Source organism: Pan troglodytes, chromosome 11 (genome assembly GCF_028858775.2).
Source record: "Pan troglodytes isolate AG18354 chromosome 11, NHGRI_mPanTro3-v2.0_pri, whole genome shotgun sequence".
NCBI lineage: Eukaryota > Metazoa > Chordata > Mammalia > Primates > Hominidae > Pan > Pan troglodytes.
The window spans coordinates 48,429,187-48,453,060 of record NC_072409.2 but is presented as its reverse complement, the minus strand read 5'-3'; the positions used below and the strand labels follow the sequence as shown (position 1 = coordinate 48,453,060).

At 45.7% G+C, this 23,874-nt stretch overlaps 2 long non-coding RNA genes across 3 annotated transcripts in view; one reads left to right on the top strand and one right to left on the bottom strand.

The window, feature by feature from the left end:
• The window catches only part of LOC134807650 (uncharacterized), a 62,698-nt gene extending 48,263 nt beyond the window's left edge, over positions 1 to 14,435 (top strand). The window contains exons 8-12 of one of the 2 annotated variants that reach the window (XR_010148645.1): positions 1,373 to 2,253; positions 5,695 to 5,790; positions 6,069 to 6,251; positions 13,796 to 13,935; positions 14,059 to 14,322. This is a non-coding gene — a long non-coding RNA (uncharacterized LOC134807650). Of the gene's footprint in view, positions 1 to 1,372; positions 2,254 to 5,694; positions 5,791 to 6,068; positions 6,252 to 13,795 lie in introns of both variants that reach the window. The other variant, XR_010148644.1, reaches the window with a different exon arrangement.
• Positions 2,986 to 23,834, bottom strand: LOC104007927 (uncharacterized). Its single transcript, XR_682302.3, has 4 exons — positions 23,628 to 23,834; positions 18,380 to 18,463; positions 6,906 to 8,423; positions 2,986 to 3,882 (listed from the first exon to the last, which is right to left on the bottom strand). It is a non-coding gene; the product is annotated as an uncharacterized LOC104007927 (long non-coding RNA).
• Between the last annotated feature and the right edge of the window lie 40 nt (positions 23,835 to 23,874).

Genomic DNA, 23,874 nt, shown 5'->3' with positions numbered 1-23,874 from the left:
TGGATGGGTCTATGGAGGTGGGCATGAAGTGTGAAAATCTCTGTATCTTGTGATAACACCCACCAGAGAGCAATTGCCATGTAGGAGGAACCAAACAACCAGCTGGACAGAAGGACAAGCCAGGTGGCATCAGCCAGCCTCTGATACTGGCGACCCCAGTGCTGGCATGCAAGGTACATGCAGGTAGTAGCCATGGTGCTAGGGACGGGGCTTATGCGTGAGCCTTGTGGAAGGCATCCACTCCCCAGGGCTGACCAGCTCCTGTCTCTGTGAAACACCCGCCTGATGCTGGAACATGGCACCGTCCCTCAAGTAGGCCAACCAATCATGGGGTGTCAAGTTGCTTACATTTGGATCCCTTTCCTAGAAGAAAAGAGATCTTTCTTGACTGAAATTGATTTATATTCTAGTTATGGGTTTGATGTTCCTACATGTGCACCTTTGCCAGAATGAAAATCTGATGACCTGCAGGAAACACTATGCAGCATCCTCTCAGACCAAGGGACCCCCTTATAGCAAAAGTGGTACAGCAGCAGGCACACGCACCTAGGTCCTCTGGTCCTCACCTCCCACGTTGCCCAGAAGCTGCTGACATGAAGGCCCAGTTATACAGACTAGAGGAGGCCCAGAGCAGTGCCAGCTTAGAGATGAGCCTGGGCAAGGCCAGGGCACCATCCTTCAGAATGCAGAATACAACCTGTATCCAGCATCACTTTATGGAGCTGCATCCCCCCAACCCTGAGTAGCAGGACGCAGGTCTAGGATCCAAGAAGTGAAAGTAGGCATGGATCTGCTTACATCCCTCCCCAGACCTATTTGTGGAATAAGTTCTGTTTCCCCTCCCACCAATTTAAGGTTCTATGGATCTAGAGATGTTCTTCCCAAAGGGGGAATGCTTCCATCAGGGGTCACAGCAAGAATCCATGAAGTTTAAACTTTGCTTAAACTTCTGAGGTTTTCATCCAACAAAGTAGGAGGCAGAAGAGGAGCCCGTTTCCTGGAGGGGGCCACAGGCTCTGACTGCCAGAGGAGAGAGGGCTGCTTCACACCACAGGGGCAGGGAGGAAAATGTTTGGCACTCAGGGGATCCCCAGGCACCACTTGGTGTTCCCTTGCCTCATTTTGATGACAAATAAACAAGCACTGCAGCCAGAGTCTGAGAAGGGCTTGGTAAATAGAACCTCAGACTTCAGGAAAGATGGTGTGGGTCACCACATTAGGAGGGCCACAGGGACCAGCTCTCAGCAGACCAAGAGCAAGGAGAACATACAATGGCTAGTGGACGAGGGAGCTGAGAAGCATCAGTGGGGAGAGGAGTTGCAGTGGCTGCAGCCATGATTCTTTCCACTAAATCTCTTGGTTGTTTCCTCAGGAAGAAGATAGACAAAAACACCAGAGGAGCTGCTCCCAGATGGAGTGGACTTGCCATACAAAACAAGGGAGTCCCAGCAGGGCAGGGATCTGTAGTGGATGGTGATGCAGCACCCAGGAAACCTCATCAGGATGTAGCTACTCCTTCTCCCACTGCGGGCGGTACCAGCTGCTGAAGGCTCACAGCTGAGACTCTCTAAGGAAAGGGGACACATAGCCCAGGAGCCCAGGTGATGCCCACTCTCCAGGGACAGCCTGCACCAGTGACTAGACGCAGGAGGAAGATGCCCACTGCCTGGCTTCTATTTGTGATGGCCTCTGAAGGGCTATCTCAGATCCACTGCTGCCTTTGGGGAAACGGAGGTCCTTGTGGAGACCACATTCCATCTGAACTGCCTCTGCCCAATCCTGCTTTCCTGACTTATGGTTGTTGTTCCCAAGAAAACATCCTCATAAATCATTTCCAGGGAACCCAACTGAAGCCATAAATCCCTCCAGAAAAAAATCTCCAAGGGGAGTCTCCCTGCAACTCATGGGATCGAATTGGGCCCTATGCCCATCCCTTAATCAATGACCCACAAAGAAAGTGAATTTTCATGCTGTCATCTGCCGGAATGTTGGGAAGTCCGTGACCAGCACGTTGACCTCTCCAGCGACGCCCCAAGAGCTGCAGCATCACAGGAGTGGGATGGACCGTGTCGGCTCTCTGGATCTTTTGTGGCACTGAGCAGGGGAATGCATTGCATGCCATCCTGGGCACCCGCCTCCCAGAGGAACAGAGCAGCTGCTGCTGGTCAATGTCTACCATGAGGCTTGCATCTGCCAGGCCCCTGTGCATGCGAACCAAAGCATGTACGTGTGTGCATATTTAAACTTCTCAAGGTTAGAGTCACTCTGTGTAAGAATAAACCTCAAATATTTAATGCTTGTCTTTAAAAATTTAAAAAGAAAAATAAGAATTCAGGACTTGGGGCTTCTTAAAGAACTTTAACAAGATAAAGTTCTCAATGAGAACTTTAGTGTCATGACAGAATTTTAAAAGCACAAAGCTGGAGGAGTTGCTGTTGCTTATGGTGCAGCAAAAGCCCCACTCTGTGTACTCTGAAACTCTAGTTCAGAGGATGTAGCAGGAGTTGTAGAAAAGTAAAAGGTGAGTATGTGTGGTCAAATACGTTAGATCATGCTGAATAACAAGGATAAATAGGCTTCTTTGCTTGGGTCCTCCGAGAGCATCTTCCCCCCATATTTCACAAACAGCCTGGGAGCAGCTGCCTGCATGACCTCGGAGAACCTCTTAGAATGAAGGTTGTATTTCCTTCTTATTTGCACGTGGACTGGTGCAGTCTGTTCCTGTGGTACTCACTGCAGTGCCCAGCATGCCAGCTGTCATGTCATGTCATGTCATGTCCTCATGCGATTAGAAGAATTCCAGTGTTACACAAACATGTATGGAATATTTCCTGTCACTGAACAAGTTTTCTGCTCTAGGGGTTTGTTTCTCTTTCTGAGTCAGGAATCAGAATTCAAAGATTTTTCATTGAATTGTCTGCCCACTGGTATCTGCTATGAGGGAAAGGAGAAATGGGTCTGAGTCATGTGAGGCATCACGACTTCTGTCAACTTTATTTTATTAACCTTGAAAACCGAGCTCTCACATGTCAGTAATAAACTTTTCCCTGAATGTTTACCAGAGCCTCTATTTTAGGCTTGTCCTGTTTGTTTCTTGTCAGCATATTCTATCAGGAATATTCATAGTAATCTGGTCAGTACCTAAGAAAATCAACAGCAGATTATTTAGAAAACCCTCAAAGGTCTAGGGATGTTGTGTTTATTCAACATGTAGATCCAAATGATAAGGAATGCCTGATTAACTGTGGACATTATCATTAAATGAAATAAAAACTGAATTATATTATGCACAGTTTTCTGGAGGTCTTGATTCATTGGATTATCTTCTGATATTTTCTGTTGCTTTTTGTGGTTTTGTGAGTTGTTGCAGGTTTTGATGGCTTAGGTAAGCAAGGGAATGGAGGTGCTACCCAGCAGTGAGATTGTATGGAGATCATTGGGTGGACAGGAAAACAGCCTGCCATGGTAGGTGTGCACGATTCAAATTAGGTCCAGAGTAATCTGGAAATAAGACAGCCTTGGAGGAAAAGGAAATCCAATTTTCTGTTGAAGCTGCTCATTGAACCCCCGACGAGGTCACGGAAATAGCCCCTAAGAACACACGAGGCTCCATAATCGGTGCTAACATCTTATGACTTGCAAATGCACTGTGTTCTAGGATGCATAACAGGTTCTTCTCAGATCTCAACTCAGGACACTATTTCAAGAAAAGTCTCGTTACTCTTCTATCAAGGACCCGCGGCGAGACTCCTGTCTGCCGCGTGCTGCTGGGTCTCCATCCTGCTGGCAGCTAGTGTTGACCTAAACCTGCATGCAGGGGTTCTGCTGGGGTGAAAATGGAATAAGCTGCTTCCTTCCTCATGGGCAGGGAATGCACAGTGTCTGGGAAGCAGAGAGAGTTACTTGTTTAAAATTTCACTGTGCTGAAAGAGCTAGTACCAGCACAAAAATCACAAAACACAAACCGGTTAAGTACAGAATGTCTCTCTCCGGGCATTCACTCTCAGAACAAAACAACATTGATGGAAATAGCCAAGAAGGAAGGGTGAAATATTTGCAAGCAGACAGGCATGAGGGCTTGAAGATATATTTAGGCTTCAGCTCCGCCTTGCCTGGAAAATTTCTCAGTTACAGTAAACGAGTAGGGGACACAGCACCTGGATGACCAGGTTCTGAGAGTCAGCAACGGATCAGTGCTGGGACATGTGGGCAGACCCACTGCCCCTGTAAACTCCTGTCTTCACCATGAGCATCTGCAATCCAGCAAGACCTGGTGACCCTCACGCCTGCACACCATGTTCTGTAACCTGGATTTCCAAAGGAGACCATGATTTCATTTAAATGTTTTTCCCCCACATATTTTTCCCTACAACCTTTTACAAATTTTCCCTACAACCTTTTACAAAGATGGTTCTGGAATCAAAAGCCAATTGATAGGCTTAGTAGAATTTTATCCTAAGATTTTACTGAACCAGACAGACTTTTCTTTAATAATGCCTGCCTAGCTGGCCTGAGTCCTGGGGATAAATTGTGAATTAAGTGTCACCATGTAGATAAAGATGCACAGCATCAGATAACTTCAGAGTAGTGCTACCGGACTGTGCCTCCATCTCATAGACTGAATGTTGTATCCTCCCAAAATTCACATGTGGAAGCTTGAACCCCCAGTGCAGCTGTATTTGGATGCAGGGCCTTTACAGAAGTAATTAAGGTTAAATGAGGTTATAAGGGTGAGGCCCTGATCCAATAGGATTAGTGTCCTTGTAAGAGACACCAGAAGGCTTCCCCCACCTCTCCCTCCATACACAAAGAAGAGATCACCTGAGCACGCAGGGAGACTGTGGCCACCTACAAGCCAAGAGCAGAAACCTCGGAATGAGATCTACCTTGCTGGCACCTTGATCTTGGATGTCCAGCCTCTAGAACTGTGGGAGATACATTGCGGTGTCTACGCCACCCAGTCCATGGTATTTTGTGCTGGCAGCCTGAGCTTACTCTCACACTGCATGAGTAAGCACACCTCTCCACTAGGTGTCTGCAGTACTAGTGATAACTGTAAGAACTTAGATTCACCATGCAGTAATGACTTGCTGAGTTTAGATTTGCCATCCAGTGATGACTTGCTGTGTGCCTGGCCCTGTTAAACACTCTAATCTGTATTTGTTTCTCCTTTTGCTGTGGGACATTTTCCTTCCATGTTCTTGCTGAGCCCTGGTCTGCAGTCTGTAGGGAATCTTGCACATCAACATGAAGACAATGTGCTATGCTCAGACAGGCTGACGTGGCATTGCTTTGTTGAAGCCATAACAAAAAACTGGGCTGCAGTCTCAGTTTTACATGTTTCATTTCCCTTTGGATTCATATAAATTTGACAGATTGTATTTCTGTGTCATCCCAGCATTGGGGGTCATGTGACAATCCTTTGGGTAAAAATTGATCATGTAAACTTCCTGGGTTCACAGCCCAACCACAATATCTTTGGAATGAAGCTGTCCCAGCAGCAAGTTTATAAAATGGCCACTTATGCCATGGGAGTTGTGGGGACAGGGGGAAGAAAACCCCATCTAGAGACCTTGCTCCCAGTGATTTCTCTTCTATCTTTAACCACTTCACTCATTTGAGTCTAGAAGGTTCTGGAAGATTCTGCCTTGAGTAAGTGATACCTCGACTCACTCTCTATCTGCTTCCTTTCAGTGGAAAGCTGAGTGGTCGCTGGGAACAAGCTACTGCCACATGGGCCATGGGATAGGTGCCTTGACAGGACCAGGGCTTCGAAGAGCGGGGTCAGAGGTGAGGGAAGAAAGGAGGGCAACCCTCTACCACCTATTTTGGTGGGATTCAGATTGGGACTGCCCCCTCCCTTCACCTTCTTGGTGACAGCCCACCATGGGGCCAAGGGCTGTGTTCTTCTCTGCTCAAATCCCTCCCTCGTTTCCTCTCTCCTTGTCCTCCTATTTCAGTTCACACCAGAAAATACACTGCTCAGATTGTTCATGTGGCTATGGGACTGAGGGCTGAGGGTAGAGCTAGAGATTCTGTTTTGACCCCAGGTGTGTTTGACCCATCAGGTTGGCCAAGCCAACTTTGCCAATTGGCGAGGTGAAAGCCAGCACACCGTCCACATCCTGGCAGCCCAAAGTCAAGGCATCCTTTGCAGTTCAAGCAAGAAAGCAGAGAATCCTTCAGTCCTCAGTGTGGGACCAGCGCTCCCCATTCCACAGCTGCGAAGGGATGCAGTCTGCATTGTTCAGGTAGCTGGACCTACAGCATCACTTTTTCAGGGTATCATGCATAGCAGTCACATCTCTCTACAGGAAATGTGAACCCACGGCCCATTAGGAGGGTGTTCTCCTGTGTAGACACAACACTGCCAAGAATTTTGCCAGGCGTGGCCTGATCTACAAAGTGGCGTCAATCTGCAGGAAGGAGCTCTTAATATTTGAGCAACAAGCAGCTAATTTCCCCTTTCTTTTCTAAACACAGTTTGAGTGAGGGTGTGATGATTTGGAAGAAACCCAGGTAAGCATCACCTTATTTAAGAAGCCAAGTTTGATAGTCAAAGTCCCAACCTTGAGTGCTTCAAAAATAAGAGAAAGATCTGTGTTCCAGTCCAGATCTGCGACTAACTTATATGTTAAGTTTGCTTGGCAATTGAACTGGTACCTTTTCTCCCTTCGATTTGCACTAGATAGGCCTTAAATGTGGAGTCTAGAAAATGAGAAACAAAAGAGTGATGCCAAAAGCCATTATTAAAGACACTAGAAATTTTCTGTAGGAAATAGGCATCTCCCCTTCATTCTCATACCATCCATCATTTTTCCTTGAAAAGCTATTCCCCCCTCCCTTCCTCCCAACCACTCTGCTTCCTTCTATCCTCCTTTCTTGTCTTTCTTTTTCACTTCCACCTTTTATTCAGCCAGTATTTCTCACGTGTCAGTGTTGTTCTTTTTTACTTCCACCTTTTATTCAGCCGGTATTTCTCACGTGTCAGTGTTGTGCTAGGCTTCAGAGGAACAACCAGAAAGGCATGCGTGTTCTGTCCTTCAGAGCTCTCTGTCCTCCCAGAGGGGTCTTGATGGTGCTGGTAAACTGTGCTAAAGCTGCATGGAAGCTGGGCTGGGAGCTGAGGGGCACAGGCAGGGGCCACCTAGCTCAGGGTCTGTGTGAGTACGGGGCGGAGGCTCTCATGGGCTTCCTGAGGAGGGGCTGCCAGATCCAATTCTCAAAGGCTGACAAGGAGACAGATGGGCAAACAGCATCAGGTGCTCCAAGTCTAAGGACCAGCAAGCCCAGCGACCTGGCCCAGAGCACGGCAGGTGTGAAACACGGTGGCTCTCCGTGAGGAGCTCAGGGTGCAGCGTGGTGTGGGGGAAGTGGGGCTGCAGATGCAAGCAGAAGCCGTGTCAGGAGGGACTTTGCTCTTCCACTAGGAAGTCTGGCCTTGGCTGTGAAGGCACTGGGCGTTGCAGAAGGACTGAGAGGAGAGGGCCATGCCCAGCACCGTGTTCATGCACACATTTAGAGAAACTGGGCTTTTTCAGGAAATTTGGATGGAGGCTTTTTGGCAACCCTGACCTGATGGAAGATGAAGATGTCAATATACACATGGTCCTGATGGGAGATATTTTGGAGATAGAATTGGTGGGCCTATTTACCAAGTAGCCCAAAGGGTGGGAGGGGGAGTCTGCCATTGTTTGGGATCTTTGGTGATTTCTTTTTAAGGAGCTGATGGCTCAGGCAGAATGGTTCTAAGGGCCTTGAACACAGGCCTCTCCCACATGTCTTCCTTAATAGACTCCCGACTCCAGACAGGAGTCCAACATTAATACTTCATATCTGGGTGACCAAACCCTGCTGGCTCACACCTAGGAGAGGAGCAAGTGGAGGAAGCAGAGCCTTCTGGGAGGAGTGGGAGGAAGGCTTGCAAGGGGATGAGGCTGCTGCACCCAAGAGGAACCAAGCCTGGGTGCAGTGGGGTCTTGCACCCTCCTCCCAGTGTTCCACAGGATGGGTGTCTATGCCCAGGAGAAATGCACAGGAGGGGAGACACCTAGAGACACTCCCGTGGTCCAGACACATGGTGAACCCAAGCCCAGAAGACAGTCCAGGCTGACAACAGTAAGGCAGGGGCTGAACAAAACCCATCAGGGAGCAAGCTAAGGTGGTTGGCTCCTCCTGACGAACATTCAGAAGTGCTTCCTTTGCTCTTTTGAGTAACTAAAATTCAGCCAAATTGCATAGGAGAGAAGCCTCCTCCTGCCTAGGCTCCTCCTGGGCTGTTCAGGACAGCTGCAGCCAAGTTCAGACTTAGAGCTGTGAGTAAGCAAGAGGAAGCAAGGCAGGCAGCTCTACCGCTGGCAGGTCTGAGGCATCCCAGACAGCTCCGTGCAGCAAATTCCTCTGCAGTGACTGTTTGGCATCATCTGGGTGGAAACAAAACAAAACAGGTGAACAAAGAAACAGGAGCTGTAGCTTGCCAGTTTATATGTATTTTTAATTGCCTCTTAGCTTTCTTGGTGCAGACATAGCATCCCTTTCTTTAAGTTTTGGGGGCTCACTAACCTTACAAGATGGTGGCATGAAAGTTCCTAGCACAGAGACAGGTCCACGCAGATACTAAATAAAATAACTCAATGAAAATTGTCCAAATCAGAGAAATGATTTGAAGGCATCTTATTTGTCAGGCTCTGTATCTATATTATTTCAACATCTCAAGTTCATCTGTAGAGACAACTATATTATTTTGATTTAGTTGACAAGGAAACAGAGGCTCTGAGCATGTAGGTAACTTGTCCCTACTGTGACAGGCTGGGGTTCAGACCCAGAGCTAACTCCAAAATTTACACTTTTAAAAGGGAAATGTGGGTGGGAAGAATAGGATCTGTGGTCTGTTGATATTTCTTCTAGTGAGAACCTACCAGTGCCTTTTCCTCAAGGTATCAGGTAGATCAACCTGGAACATTCTATTTTGCTTCCTGTAACCCTCCAATGGTGTAGGGGAGTTGAGGTGAGGAAGGGGTGGGGTGGTACAGGTGAAAGTCAATTTCAATCTTTTAGTTATAAAAGTCCATAGGTAGATTCCAATGCCTTCCTTTACCAGCCTATTTCTGCAAATTCTCCAGTGTGTCCATCCACCCTTAACTGTGTTCATAAATCATATCTCACAAACTTCATCATCCCTTAACTTTGTTGTAGCACCTGGTCACAATTTTCTTCTTACTAAATGATATATCATGATTCAGCAACCATGCAGAGGACAACTCAATTCAATGTCAACCTTGTAGGCATAAAAATGAAGCAAACAAGCCTTCAAGAAGGCCACGTGCAGGCATGTATACTGACCTCAGGCCTCTCTTGGCCCAATGTTTGTGAACAGAAGTCAGAAGGTGGCAGTTGGGGGATACAGAATTTACTTTGTAGTTTGCAAAAGAAACAAGCAATCTTTGAGATCCAGGCCCTTCTATGTCCTGCAAATCACAACTGATGTTTCATCTGCATTTGCACAAAAGATTCTTTTGCCCCCTGGGGTGCCATATTTTCATCACATACGGCAGTGCTGAAAATGCTGCTTTGGTTTGTGTGAAAGAAGGGATGGAAGACTTTAGTGAGTTTTTAAAGTATTCCTTTTAGAATTAACTGAATACTGTGGAACAAGGACATGTTACTGAATCACACCGATCAAGTCTGTGGTCCAACCTTTGAGCCCTACAAGGGGCAGCCAGGACACCAGCCTCATAGGTAACCTAGTGGGGTTGCCATAGCAGAACACCACAGACTGGGTGGCTTAAACAATAAACATTTATTTCTCACAGTCCTGAAGGCTTGAAGTCAAGATCAGGGTACCAGTATGGTCAAGGTCTTGGTAAGGGCCCTCTTTCTCATTCACAGATAGTCATCTTTTAGTCATCTCACAGTGGAGAGCAGAGGGAGAAAAGACAAGCTCTCTCAAGTCAGTTCTTGTAAAGACACTAATCTCACCATGAGGGTTTCACTCTGTGACCTATTTACCTCTCAAAGACCCCATCACCAAATGCTTTCGCATTGGGGATTAGGGTTTCAATATATGGATTTTGGAGGGATACAAATATGTCCTTGTCATATAGTAATTGACACAGTGTGGTATCAGTGAAAGAATAGACAAGCATCTCAACAGAACAGTGTAGAGAGCCCAATAGATTCACATAAATATAGTCAACTGAACTTTGACTAAGACAAAGGCAATACAATGGAGAAATGTCTTTTTAACAAATGGGGCTGAAATAACTGGACACCCTCATGCCAAAAAAAAAAAAAAAGTTCTAGATACAGATCTTGTACTCTTCACAAAATTAACTAAAGTAGGCAATAGACTTGAGTCTAAAATGTAAAACAAAACTCCCGGAAGATAACATAGGAGAATACCTAGATGACCTTGGGTATGGTGATGACTTTTTAGATACAACAGCTAGGCTCAGTCCATGAAAGAAATAATTGATAACTGGATTTCAGTAAAATAAAACATTTTTGCGCAGCAAAAGACAACATCAAGAGAATGAGAAGCCAAACAACTAGATTAAAAAATGAGTGAAAGACTTTAATAGAAATCTTACTAAAGAGGAGGTACAGCTGGAAAGTAAGCATGTGAAAAGATGCCCCACATCATTGTCATTAGGGAACTGCAAATTGAAACAATGAGATACCACCACACACCAAAACCCAGAACTCTGACAACACTAAATCCTGGTGAGGACATGGAGCAGCAAGAACTCTCATTCAATGCTGATGGGGATGCAAAATGTACAGTCGCTTTGGAAGGCAGTTTATCAGTTTCTTACAAAACTAAACATAAGATCTAGCAATCATGCTCCTTGGTATTTACTCAAAGGAGTTGGAAACTATGTCCACACAAAAAAAACTGCATATAGATGATTATAGTAGCTATATTCATCATTGCCAAAACTTGGAAGCAACCAAGATGTCCTTCAGTAGGTGAATAGATAAATAAAATGTGGTACATTCATACAATGGAATGTTATTCCACCCTAAAAAGAAAGGAACTATCAAGCCATGAAAAGACATGGGGGATCCTTAAATGCATATTACTAAGTGAAAGAAGTCAACCTGAAATGGCTACTTACTATATGTTCTAATTATATGACATTCTGGAAAAGAAAAACTATAGAGACAGTAAAAAGTCAGTGGTTGCCAGGAGTTAGAAGGGAGAGAGGGATGAATAGGTTGAGCATAGAAGATTTTTAGGGCATGAAAATAACTACCCTGTGTGATATTATACTGGTGGATACATGCCATTATACATTTGTCAAAACCCATTGACGGTACCGCCCCAAAAGTGAATTCCGATGTCAACTATGGACTCTGGGTAATAATGATATGTCAATGTAGATTCATCCATTGTAACAAATGAACCTCTCTGGTGGGGAGATGTTGATAATGGGGAAGGCTGTGGATGTGTGGGGGCAGAGGGTAAATGGGAAATCTCTGTACTTTTCACTCAATTTTGCTGTGAACTTAAAACTGCTCTAAAAATAAAGTTTATTAATTATTTTTAAAATAGTAATATTGCCAGTGAGGAAGAGCCTGCAGAAATGGAGCAACTAATTAAAGGAAGGTATTTCTAATGCCCCCTTTTGCAAGTATTGATAATCAGATAAGTCCACCTGCAGATGGAAAAGTATGTGGATATGTTGTCTTTTGCTATGTAAAAAATTACCCCAGACTCAGTGGCTTAAAACAACATATATTTATTACGTCACCATTTCTATGGGTCAGGAATCCAGGCTGGATTCTCTGTGCAGGGCTTCCAACTGGCTACAATTAGGGTGTTAGCTGGCCTGCATTCATTCCTGCAGCTCAGGGTCCTCTTTAGTTCCTGAAAGTTGTAGGACTGAGGCTCTCATTCTCTGCTGGCTGCTTGCCAGGGGCTGCTCTCAGCTCCTGGAGGTTTCTGGGGTTCCTTGCTACTTGGCCCCATCCACAGCTTCTCTCATGCTTAGAATCTTTCTTTCTTCAGAAAGGGCCTTTAAGAATCTTACCTGACTAGGTCAGGCCTTCCTGGATAGTCTCTTTTAATCAATTCAAAGTCAGCCAAGTTTTGATCAAATTATGAAAGTGCTGTTCCGTCGTATTCATGGGTTTCTCCCTCACCTAAGGGAGGGGATTCCACAGGGCATGGATGTGAGAGGGTGGAAATCTTGGGAGTCACTGTAGAATTCTGCCTGCCATGGTGTTTCTATTTAATAACCATACAAGACAAGAAATTAACCACGCCAAATAAAGCATGCCATGTCTAGTAGCTTAAATCTTTGCCCCCCGGAATCAACTGGCTTTGGCAGGTCTTACTGAGCTGCAAAAGCAAGTTACACAACCTCCCTGGGTTCCCCGTCTGTATGATGTGGATCATGACCAGACCCATTTCATGGAGTGGCACAGAAGATTTACTGATCTCATCCCGGCACAGCTTTTGGTTCGGTGCTTGGTGCATGGTGACTCAGAGTGAGTGAGCATCTCTTGTGAGTGCTTTTCTACAAAGTTGCTATAAGGCCCTGGCAGGGCGTGTGGGGTTGTCTTGTGCTTGCAAACACCACAGTGCTGTTGTCAAAACTGAGAATTGGAAAGGAGCCCAAGACCACAGAGCGCTTGGGATGGGAATTCTGCAAGCCAGGTACAAGCCTGCCTGAGGACGTGAGGGATTAAGCTGTGAAAGCCTATAGGACCCAGCAGACCCTTGGATGTGGCTAAATCTTCAACCAAACGTACACCCATCCTCAGTTGAGTAGAGTGGAGCCATCCAGCATGGGATGGGGCAATATGGCAGAGTTGACACGATACATGAGGCTGGTGACATCACCACTGACTACCCTGTGCTTTAAAGGACAATTAGGGCCCCTCTGAGGTCCTAAGTACTGAAAAATTGTGTACACATTCCCATGCTGTAGTCCTACTTCTAATGCCAACTCTATTGTGGCCCGATTAAGGGAAATTAAACTGCTTTCCTCCTGGGAAACAAGTTGCATAAACCCAACGCCCTGGATGGCCCCATGCAAGTTACTTAACAGCTTTGCCTTAAGTCAATCAAAACATGGCCTGCCTTGGGAGACAGTCATTAGAGAATGCTGGCATGGCATCTTCTGATGGTAATTATTGTTATTGGGAGGCGCTCATCAAGAATGTTGAGCATTGTTTTGCAAGAGGCTGTGTTTATTAAAATGCAAATTATCCTATGCCACCCTCTCCTCTTCAAGCTTTGGAAATCAAAGAGAAGTATGCAGTACATGTTTATTTTAAGACAACTTTTCCCACCAACTTAGTCCTATAGCTTGCAGTTGAAATATTGGATGACTATATGTCTTTTGGCAGGGGTACTTGTTTCATTTCTATGTACCTTTTGGAAAAGAAATACCAGCAAGTATGGTGTTCTGTCCAATTATGGCCTGAATGGAGAACATGTGTCTTGGACACTTCAGACTCTAGACCTGTGCTGGCCCACATGGCCACTAACAGCCACGTGTGGCTATGGAGCTGTTGAAATGTGGCTGCTCTGAACTGAGACGTGCTGTATGTGTAAAATACACACTGAGTTTTGAAGACTTACAATGGAAAATACAAAGAAAAATAATACATTAATACTTTTTGGGAACTGATTACATGTTGAAATGATAATATTTTAGCTATAGTGGGCAAAATCATTTTTATAATAAAAATTAATTTTACCCGCTTCTTTAGACTTTTTGAAAATGTGGCTTCTAGAAAACGTACAATTGCAGATGTCTCTCGTGTTCTATTTCTGTCTTTCAAGGCTGCCCTGGATGGAATGGGGGCCGTGGTTTGAAGCTTGGCTGTGTTGCTTGGAATTACCGCCCTCTTGGGCATTCTGCTTCTGAGGCTGCAATTGCCAATCTCACCAACCCACCGGACCAGAGGACCCTGGCTTGCAAGGTATTGGCATCCCCTGATCAAGGTCTGTATGAGACTCCCCCATTGTCTAGCTTATTCCCACTTGCTTGACACACCTTCCCCATGTCCCAGCCACCTTTATGCCTGGTTGCCCAAACATTACAGGTCTGCGGTTCCCATGAGACACTGAACGAGCTGTTCCACTGCATGGAATCCTTCCAGCCTGAATGCTTCTGGGACCTCCTGTCCCCCACAAAAGCCACGTTTCCTCTCCCCTCCTCTGACCAGCCTTTCCCGAGGCACCTGCCCATGCATAGTCTCAGGGGGTCCCCCCCGCGGCACCTGCCCATGAATAGTCTCAGGGGGTCCCTCCCTGCATTCTCGCTGGGCCTTGTCTATGTGTTTATTATAGTGCATTGACATCGTGTTGAAATTGTCTGTTTATGCATCTATCTCCTCATTAGGCTGCTTGCTCCTCAAGGGTAGGGAATCACCTCTTTCTATCTGTGTATCCATGATACTTAGTAAATATTTGTGAAATGCACATAGATTGAAAGAGTCAGAGGGTAAATAGCGCTTGGTTGCTAACATTGCGCCACCGCACAATGCTGCACCAATGGCTGTGGTGCTGCGAGCTTTATTTTTAATTTTCTGTTTGTTATTATTGTTATTATTTTTAATGACAATGAAAACCACTGCAGGGAGTAAACCCAATGACTCTCCTCTGGAGTGATAAAGAGTCCACGGTGCACTTTCTTCCCTTTCCAGGCAGCCAGCCTCCCCTGGGGTCACCCACAACCCTGGTTTGTTATGGTGGGTTGGACCACGGAGGAATGCCACAACATGCCAATTAACCACCTGCTGGGACGGTGATCTTGCTAACATGAAGCATGGAGGGTGATTGGCTGTTTGCCTGTTTTCATAAGAGATAGAAATCTCCTGCTTTGTGCCATGCAGGTCAGTGTTTGTGTAGTTTAGGCTGCGCATCTGTTTGGGGTTGTTGAGGCCACACCGCCCCCACATGAGGACGTTGCTCCCTGGCCTGAATTGCCCTCCTTTTGCCGAACCACAGGGCAGAGCTCCTTGTGCAGGGCACTGCCCACCTTCCCACTACAGGGTGCAAATTCAGACAAAATATTCACTTCCAGGGATTCCCTGCTTCAGGATGATTCAATATACAGAAAGCTAACTTTCAGAAACAAGGATTGACTAGAAGTAGTTCTTTCCCTGAGAAAGGAACTTCCTGGGGACCTACTCTAAGTTCTTATAAGGCGTCGACATGACTCAGTCAGAAATAGTCTTTGATTTGTAATTTAATTGACTCATAGCTTTACAGACATATGCCTTTTGATAGATGGGAACCCAGTTTTTTTTTGGTGAGAAGAGCAAAGAAAGTTTTGCCTGTCCAAATAACAACAACAACAACAAAATAACTCATAGAGGAATCCACTAACTCATTTACCTACAGAGCTGCAAGGGGAATCCACTGAAAGCTGCAGAGTGGGGAAGTGAGGCGGGAAGCATGAGGCACTCCCGTGTGACGCTGTGGTGGTGGGTAACTGGGCCCATGCCCGCAGCTTACCTCCTGGTGGTGGCAGGCCCAGCTCCTCTCTTGCGACAGTGACCTGCTGGTCACATCACACCACCACTGGGCCCAATACCATATTGCATTTCTCCATCATAGACGCCCCCCCCTAGAGCCAACTGGAGGTTGCAGTTTGCTCAATGAGACCCAGATTTGAAATTCAAGGTATGTGTTGTTTTCCTCTGTGGGATACTGGTGTTGTTAGCTTGTCACTTGTTGGCCCTTTAGCGATAGGTTCCAAGTTGCCAATCCACCCAGCCCTGTGTGGCCCTAAGCCCAGCTGCCAATACTCTCCCTGTGACTTTCCTGAGAGGTGGTGTGAGGAGTCTCACTGGCCCAACAGCCAGGAACCCAGCTTCTGCAGACACTGAGAGCATGCTCTGTCTGACTGTCAACAATAGTCCTCTATTCTCAGTCCATCTCTGGGAAGGCTTGATGTTAGAGCAAGCATTGCACAGTAAGCCCTGCACCTGCCTACCATCCTTGCCACTTCTGTCCTAAGTGTATATGGCTCGTCTTCCAGGTTTTTCTTGTTTCTGTTTTCCTTTGTCTTTCCTTTTTTTTTTTTTTTTTTTTTTACAGAGTCTCACTGTCTCACCCAGGCTGGAGTGCAGTGGCGCAATCTCGACTCACTGCAACCTCCACCTCACAGGTTCAAGCAATTCTCCTGTCTCAGCCTCCCGAGTAGCTGGGACTACAGGTGACTGTCACCATCCCTGGCTAATTTTTGTATTTTTAGTAGAGATGGGGTTTCACCATGTTGGTCAGGCTGGTCTCGAACTCCTAACCTCAGGTGATCCACCCGCCTCAGCCTCCCAAAGTGCTGAGATTACAGGCATGAGCCACCGCGTCTGGCCTTTTATCTCTTTTTAAAAAATTCAAGTACTGGCCTTGTATTGACTGCACATTGACTGTATCAAGGCAGAGACTCGGCACACAGGGCTTCAGACAATGTACTGGGCTAAAAGTTAGTGACTGGATTCTGGATCCTTATTGACTCTGAGGTTCCATGGCCTCATTTTACTCGCCAGGCCTCAGTTGAATCATTTGGAATCTGAACACATGGCCCTACATACTCCAATAGCCTGCAAAGCCCGTGAACAAACGAAACCACTGAGATGATTCAATTGTCAGTGCCCTGTGTCAACGTGAATGAGCTGAGTAGAGAAGCCCCTCCCTCCTTCACATCACAGGAGTCAACAGCTACTGAGACCTGTGGATCTTCACAGTTGGAAATATTATGCCCCCGGAAAAGCAGTTATGTCTCTAATGCTTTGATTCGTTCCAAAACTGCATTTAAAACAAGAAGACATAAAACTGCCCCACTGAACAGTGTGATTCAGACAGGTGACCTGTTGTTTTGTCTTAGTCAATCAAAACATCGTGTCCAAATGTTTTTTTCCTGCAAATTGACTGAACTGATTGTTATCAGCATGTCAGTGCTTCAAAAGAAAGTGCTAACTTCAGAGCCAAATGTAGGATTGGTTTTGTTGTTCCATACGTAGAAACTTTAGCATGTTTACCATTGTGGTTGGCAGTTTGGAGCGGGAGTTAAATATATCATGTTTAAAATGCAATGATTAATATTAACTCTGACTAATAATATTCACAGCACATGATATTTTCACATTTCTTACCTCATTGGAACACGCTGAAAACTCAATGAGGCCAGTATTTTTGTTTATTGAAAGGTATCCCCGTGCTCAGAGAAATAAAGTTGTTTTCAGGGTCACAAGCCTGTGGGCTCATGAGCCAAGTGTTCAGACTTATGTCCCTACTCACTCCACCATGTCCTATGCCTTTAAAATATGCATTTGTAACAGTTTTAAGTGACAAATCAAATAAGCTGGTTGAAATAAATAATGCAGTTATTGAGAATATCTGAAGCTAAAGATTTTACAATACATCTAGCAAAACATTTCTATTTTAAACTACTATTTAAATAAAGGTTGTTAGTGCTCTGTGATCTGTATCAGCCCTAGTCTTCATTCCTTTGGATTACTGAAGGTCTTTATGGCCATTTATTCATTTAAGAGCAATAATTGCATTTTAAGCAATTTATTTGAAGGGCCAGTGACACTTATTTAACATGCCTTTTATTAATTATAAAGATAAAGTTCTTTCTGGGCTCACTCTTTATAACTATGCATTACAAAGAACAGCTTTCTTGTGTCTTTTCTTTGCAGAAAAGCCCCTATCAGTTTCCTTAACATTCAACTAAACCTCCCTCCTCTTATGGGGTTTAATGGGATTGACATTCATCTAAAGGGTTTAACTTGGCTTCTGTGTTATAAAGTGGCCTCTGTTGGATAGGACTCAGTTAATTCCATATATCTGGTTGAAATACAGAGCAACACATGATTCCTAAGTACAGAGTGCATTTCTCTCACTACAGTGCTGAAGTCTATAACTAGGGTGCTGTCCCCAGGCTTCACAATTTTATTATTATAGAAGACCTCTCATCCACTGTCCTCCACGCCAGTACCTCCACCTGGTCTTTAGCAAAACGAGGAAGGCCAGTGTGGAAGCTCTCACCAGCCAAGAACCCACTGTCTATAACTGACACCAGAATGAAGTGGAGTGGGTAGGACGAGGGGCTTCTGGCAGGCCCAGTGAGCTGGTAGCATTTGTGGACAGCCAGTCATGTGCTGAAGCTTCCAGCATTCAGCGTACGAGGTGTTCATTGTGTAAACTGCAGGATAGATACGGGGCTTGGGAGAAAGTCTCCCGTTGAGGCTCTCAACTCCAGGCATTTTACAGAGCTAAGTCAGCATCATCAGTAACAGAGAGTACTCTTCCACGTGACACACTAAGCTGAATCTAAGGAATAGTCTTTTTAAAATAATAAGGGACACAGGAGACTTGTCCAGAAAGTAAATGAAATCTAAGATCAGGTCTCACCTTAGATTATCTGGCCTGCAGCTGATGACGTGGAGGACAATGCTTGACTTGGTGCCAGTCAAGACACTGGACCAGAAATGATCACTGCTGGAGAAAAAAAAAATGCAGACACACACACATGTGTGCATGCATACATGAACACACACATACACTCATGTACAGAGATATAACTATACACACAGGCACACACACACGTGCACTTACTCACAGACATATGCCCAAATACGAACACGTACACACATGCACGCACACAAACACAATCAGTTTCTCTTAACTCTTTAAATCCTTTTCTTTTACCTGTTAAATTCCTTAAATAAATGTTCACCTAAAATGCTTGAGTAGGACTGATGTTTTTCATCTCCTAAATTGTGTGGTAGCTCAGATGTGGGTAAGTCAGTGTACAAGCACTAGGCTGAAAACAGCTGAAGCACTAAGCACTATATTATTTTATTGTAGCTTTCTTCTGAAGAACTCTAAACACTTTGTTGAGCATATCTTGTGTTGCTTTACCTGGGAGAAAACAGTTGTTATTATTCCCACTTTCCTAGAGGGAAATGCACATTGTGTGTAAGTCAACCAGCCCTCAGTAATGCTGGGGCCAGGGAACCTGCCCTTCTCTCACTTATGCTAAACGGGACATTTTTAATTTTGTTTACTACTGTGGGTAGAGACTATACCTGTATGGACTGCTACACCTCCTGGGAGAAGCAGATATATTCCTGAATGTGAAATAGTATAGAAACAGTTCTTTAATCTGATGATATTTTAAGTGCTCCAGGAGAAATTGCTATAGGAGATTTGCAGAGGTTTTTCATGGAGGCAATTAATGATTGACAGTCAATATACTGTCAGTAAATGATTGGATTTTCCCATAGAGCAATTGCCTCACTCATCTTTTAGAAATATGAGAGAATGAGAAATACACATTGTTAATTAACAATTATTATTAATTAACATTGTCCCCAATCTCCCAAAAACCTTCTTGGCGTTCTGGAAGTTCCACCTGGAACCTGCAGAAGAAGCTGTGTCCCAGTACCTTCTGGCTCCTGCACCACTCCCTGGCTCATCCCTGGATTGGCCTGTGTAGGCAGCAGGAGGCCACCTCCACTGAGGATGTGGATCTGCCGGCTTTGCCTCCTCCAACTTCTGTTGGGGCTGCCCATGGGGAGCAATGTGAGCAAACCCTTAGACAACTTGCATGGTACCTAAGCTCTGGTGCATTTTAATTAGTCATGGAGCAGTGGAGTCCTCCAGCCCTTTCACAGAAGCAGGCTCCATGTGCACTGCTGATCCTTAAGGGACATTAAGCATTCTGAGCTGCTTTGCCTCTACCAAAGCGTGGTGTGCTGACAGCTGCTTGCCCCCTACTGTGGGTTTTGCAAAAGAGGAGTTTTGTATTCATCTGTTTGCCACCATGATCCAGGAACCCTTTTCTCGCTCAGGAGGACGACTGATTCCGAGGTACCGCGTAGACTGGAATCTCATCTCATTTCTTCCTTGCTTGCTACCAGGACCGAATGGTGCGGCTCACTCATGCATTCCTCAGGATGCTCAGAGCATGCTCTGCCCTTCCCCATGGAAGGCTGGGCCAGCCCTTCCCTTCTTCATACATAGGACAGGACCCTGGGAGGTTCAGTCCTGTCTCATTCTTCCTGCTGCTGCTGGCCTTACCAGAATTCCCACTGGCATCAGGATTTGCACAGCCAACCTTCTGCTGTGTGGCAGTCATGTGTTCTTATGAGAGTAATGCTGGAGGTGGCATCTGAGATGCAGGAAGAAAACATCATTGATGAGCAACATAAAAGAGCAAAAGCATTCAATGCTCAAGAGGATGTTGTGGATCCCAGAATATTTATCCCACACCAAACTGATAGCAGAGACGGGGTTCAAGTCCAGGTGTTGGGATGGCTGAGAAAGGGGTTCAGACAGAGCTGGGAGTGAGCCCAGGGGTGCAAGGGCATGGCAGCATCTCCACACTCCACTTCCTCATCTGTAGAAGGGAGGCCTGGATGCCTGTCTCAGCTGAAGGCAGGGAATAGCAGCTATTCTGGAACAACTCACCAATTCTGTCTCCCTGTTGGTTTGTTTTCTTTTGGGGATGCTTGATATGTGCAAATGAAACCTGAGCATGTTCCCCACAGTGGAACACTTCTATCTATTCAATCTGGCCACATGATTATATAGTCCTATATCATCATAGGAATATATAAAGTGTGACTACATTTTATAACATCTATTTTGTGGGGTAATTAAAACTGAAGAAGTGAGATCCTGGTGGGGATGAGTGAACCAGGCCTTTTTATGCCAGCTTCTATAAGAAAAGAAGTGGAGTTTGCTTTGTGTCAGTAAGCAGTGCAAAAATCAGACATAGATAGATAAACAGATAGATAGATATACATACATATAAACACACATATACATATGTGTACATAGCTGCAAGTGAGAATTTTGGAATTATTTTTTACGTGACTTGCTTTATTGCAATATTCACTTTATCGTGGTGGTCTAGAACTTAACCTGCACTATCTCCCAGGAATGCCTGTCTAAAATTATTTATTTTTTATTTTAAATTTTATTAATTTAATTTTATTTGTAAATTTTACATATAATTAAATTGTACGTATTTATGGGGTATGTAGTGAGGTTTTGATGCATTTTAGTAGCTTGCTAGAGCCGCGGAGCACCGGCGTGCTCACTTCTCATGGCGTGCCGAGTCTGTGGTAGAAATGGTTGATGGCCTGTGATTCCAGGTGTTAGCAAATTAACAGCCTCAAGCAGACAATTGATGCATTCATTGGATGGCGCCAGAGCTCAAATGCTCCAGCTAAATGATATTTATCATGCCCCATTTAACAAGCCTCCTTAATTCACTCTCTTTGGCCTCCTGTGTTTACGAGGAACCAGCATGGTCGGTTTGTGGAATGCAGCACGCATCACCCCCAGAGAGCATCACCCACAGAACACTGGACCTGGAAATGCCAAGGGGAGGGGCATGGCTCTGAGCTGGGCTGTGGATCCAGTAGTCAAAGCCTCCGGAGCATGGCCGAGCTAGGCAGGCCCGCCCACGCCCTGACTGTCCATCTCCTTGTTTTGGTCCAGCTGTCTCCTCCGAAGAAGGCAGGGACTTCATCTTTTACGTCCTCATAACTAGCGCTTTCCAGGATGACTTGATGGGTTCTTGAATTCGAAAATGATTCTGAAGGAACTATAGTATAATTTATGGATTAAATAATGATTTTCCGGAATAGGGTAACACGATTCCCACAAGCCTAGTTATTTCTTGCCTGGGTTGTTTTTATTTATTTTATTTATTTATTTTTTTGAGATAGAGTCTTGCTGTGTTACCCAGGCCGGAGTGCAATGGCGCGATCTCCGCTGACTGCCACCTCTGCCTCCCAGGTTCAAGTGATTCTCATGCCTCAGCCTCCCAAGTAGCTGGGACAACAGGCAAGCACCACCATGCCTGGCTAATTTTTTGTATTTTTTAGTAGAGATGGGGTTTCACCATGTTGGTCAGGCTGGTCTCAAACTTCTGACCTCAAATGATCTGCCCTCCTTGGCCTCCCAAAGTGCTGGGATTACAGGCATGAGCCACAGCTCCCAGCCTCTTGCCTGGGTTATTGCAATAGCCTCCTCACTGCTCTCCTGCTGGGGCTCCCTGCCCAGAAGGCACCCTCACACCCACACCATGAGGCCTGCTTGTGCAAGAGGAGAGAGATCTGGAACATCTATTCAAGACAAAGTTATTCATTCTCTCGTTAAAGCATGATAAGGCAGACTTTATTTAGGACCATTATGATAAGTACAGGAACCACTGTGGTGGGGTCTTGCTGTGGGGGAGAGATACTGGGCTCAACTCTGAACGCAACAAGGAAAAGTGGGAATTTATCACCAAGGAGTAGGACAGGGGTCAGTGGATGGAAAATTACTCAGAAGAAACATCAGGGCTGTGGGGGGATTCTGGCTTAACTGACCTGAGAGGATTATTGCTGAAGACAAACCAGGGTGACCAGACATCATCTGGGAGTGGTGGGGGATAAGGAACCTGATCAGATACCGAGGGTGGGGTTCCTGGCTAAACTGACTTAGCAGGGTTCTTGCTAAAACTGGACAATGCAGACACGAACATGGGGGTCGCAAAGTCAGACATAGTCGGAAAAGAGCTCAGGAAGGCCTGAGTAGAGTTGGGTTGGGGAGACGTTCTTTGTCACATCCCTACTGGGCCTCCCGGAACCCCCCTCTGACTTGATTCTCAAAATCTCTTTTTTTTTAATCCATAAAGGATAGGATAGCCTGTGCAGCAGGGAGTCACAGGGGCTCTTCTGATTTCAAGCTGCATCCAAGAGCAAAGGGTCACATATCGTACCAGAGTGAGCAGCTTTCCCGGAAAGACTTGTGAAGGGCAGCCCCAACAAAATTTGTTCTGCCTCCTGGGCCCTAAAGGAGGACTGTGAGGAGGGTGCAACGAGTTCTCTTTGAAGAAGCTATGCAGATACTTCACCTGTCACCTTTCCCTGTGGGGATAGGTGTGTTTTCCCCAGCTCATGCCAAATGAGGATGATTGGAGAGAACTCCCTGAAAAGCTGCCCCTGGCTTGGCGAAATTTACAGTGTCAGAAGCTGCCTAGAGCTTCCTGGGAGGACAGAGTGGGAGAGACAGAGCGACTTGTGTCCTGAGAGCAGATGGGCATCTCAGGCATGGATCACAGAGGACCCTGGGAACCTTGCCACCAGCAGGGCCTGGGATAGCCCCAGGTCGTGCCTGACTCTGCTAGGGTTAGACGACACAGGGCCACAGGGACTGCCTTCTGAGAACCTGCAGGAGCTCCAAATAGGAAAAGAGAGTCAGATAAGCTCACCAAGACAGAAAGTAGAATGGTGGTCACCAGGCGCTAGCGGGAGAAAGGGGAACAGGGAGGTGTTTGATGGGTATGGAGTTTCTGTTTGGGAAGATGAAGAATTTCTGGGGATGGATGGTGGTATCAGTTTTACAAAAATGTGAATGCACTTAATGCCATTCAACTGTAACTTTAATGTGGCTAAGATGGTCAATTTTATGTTATGTATATTTTATCACAATTTTAAAAAGAAAGAGAATCCAAGTGTTGGCATCTACTGTCCAGCAGGCACCAATGTCCAACTGAAATGTCACCAATGAGATAAGGCCCTCTCCACTGGCCCACCGTCTTGGCCATCTGTGGAGACCAACACAGGGAATGGGCATGAGGAAGAATAAGGTCAGGACTCACCCCGTCCTCAGGTTCTGAGGGTCTGGTCAGGAGCCACCATTGTGTCCAGAGTCAGTTCCTGCCGGTGGGTTCATGGTCTCGCTGACTTCAAGAATAAAGCTGTGGACCTTCGCAGTGAGTGTTACAGCTCTTAAAGATGGCACAGACCCAAAGAGTGAGTGGTAACAAGGTTTACTGTGAAGACCGCAAGGACAAAGCTTCCACAGCGCGGAAGGGGACCCCAGCAGGTTGCCAGCTGCTGGCTGGG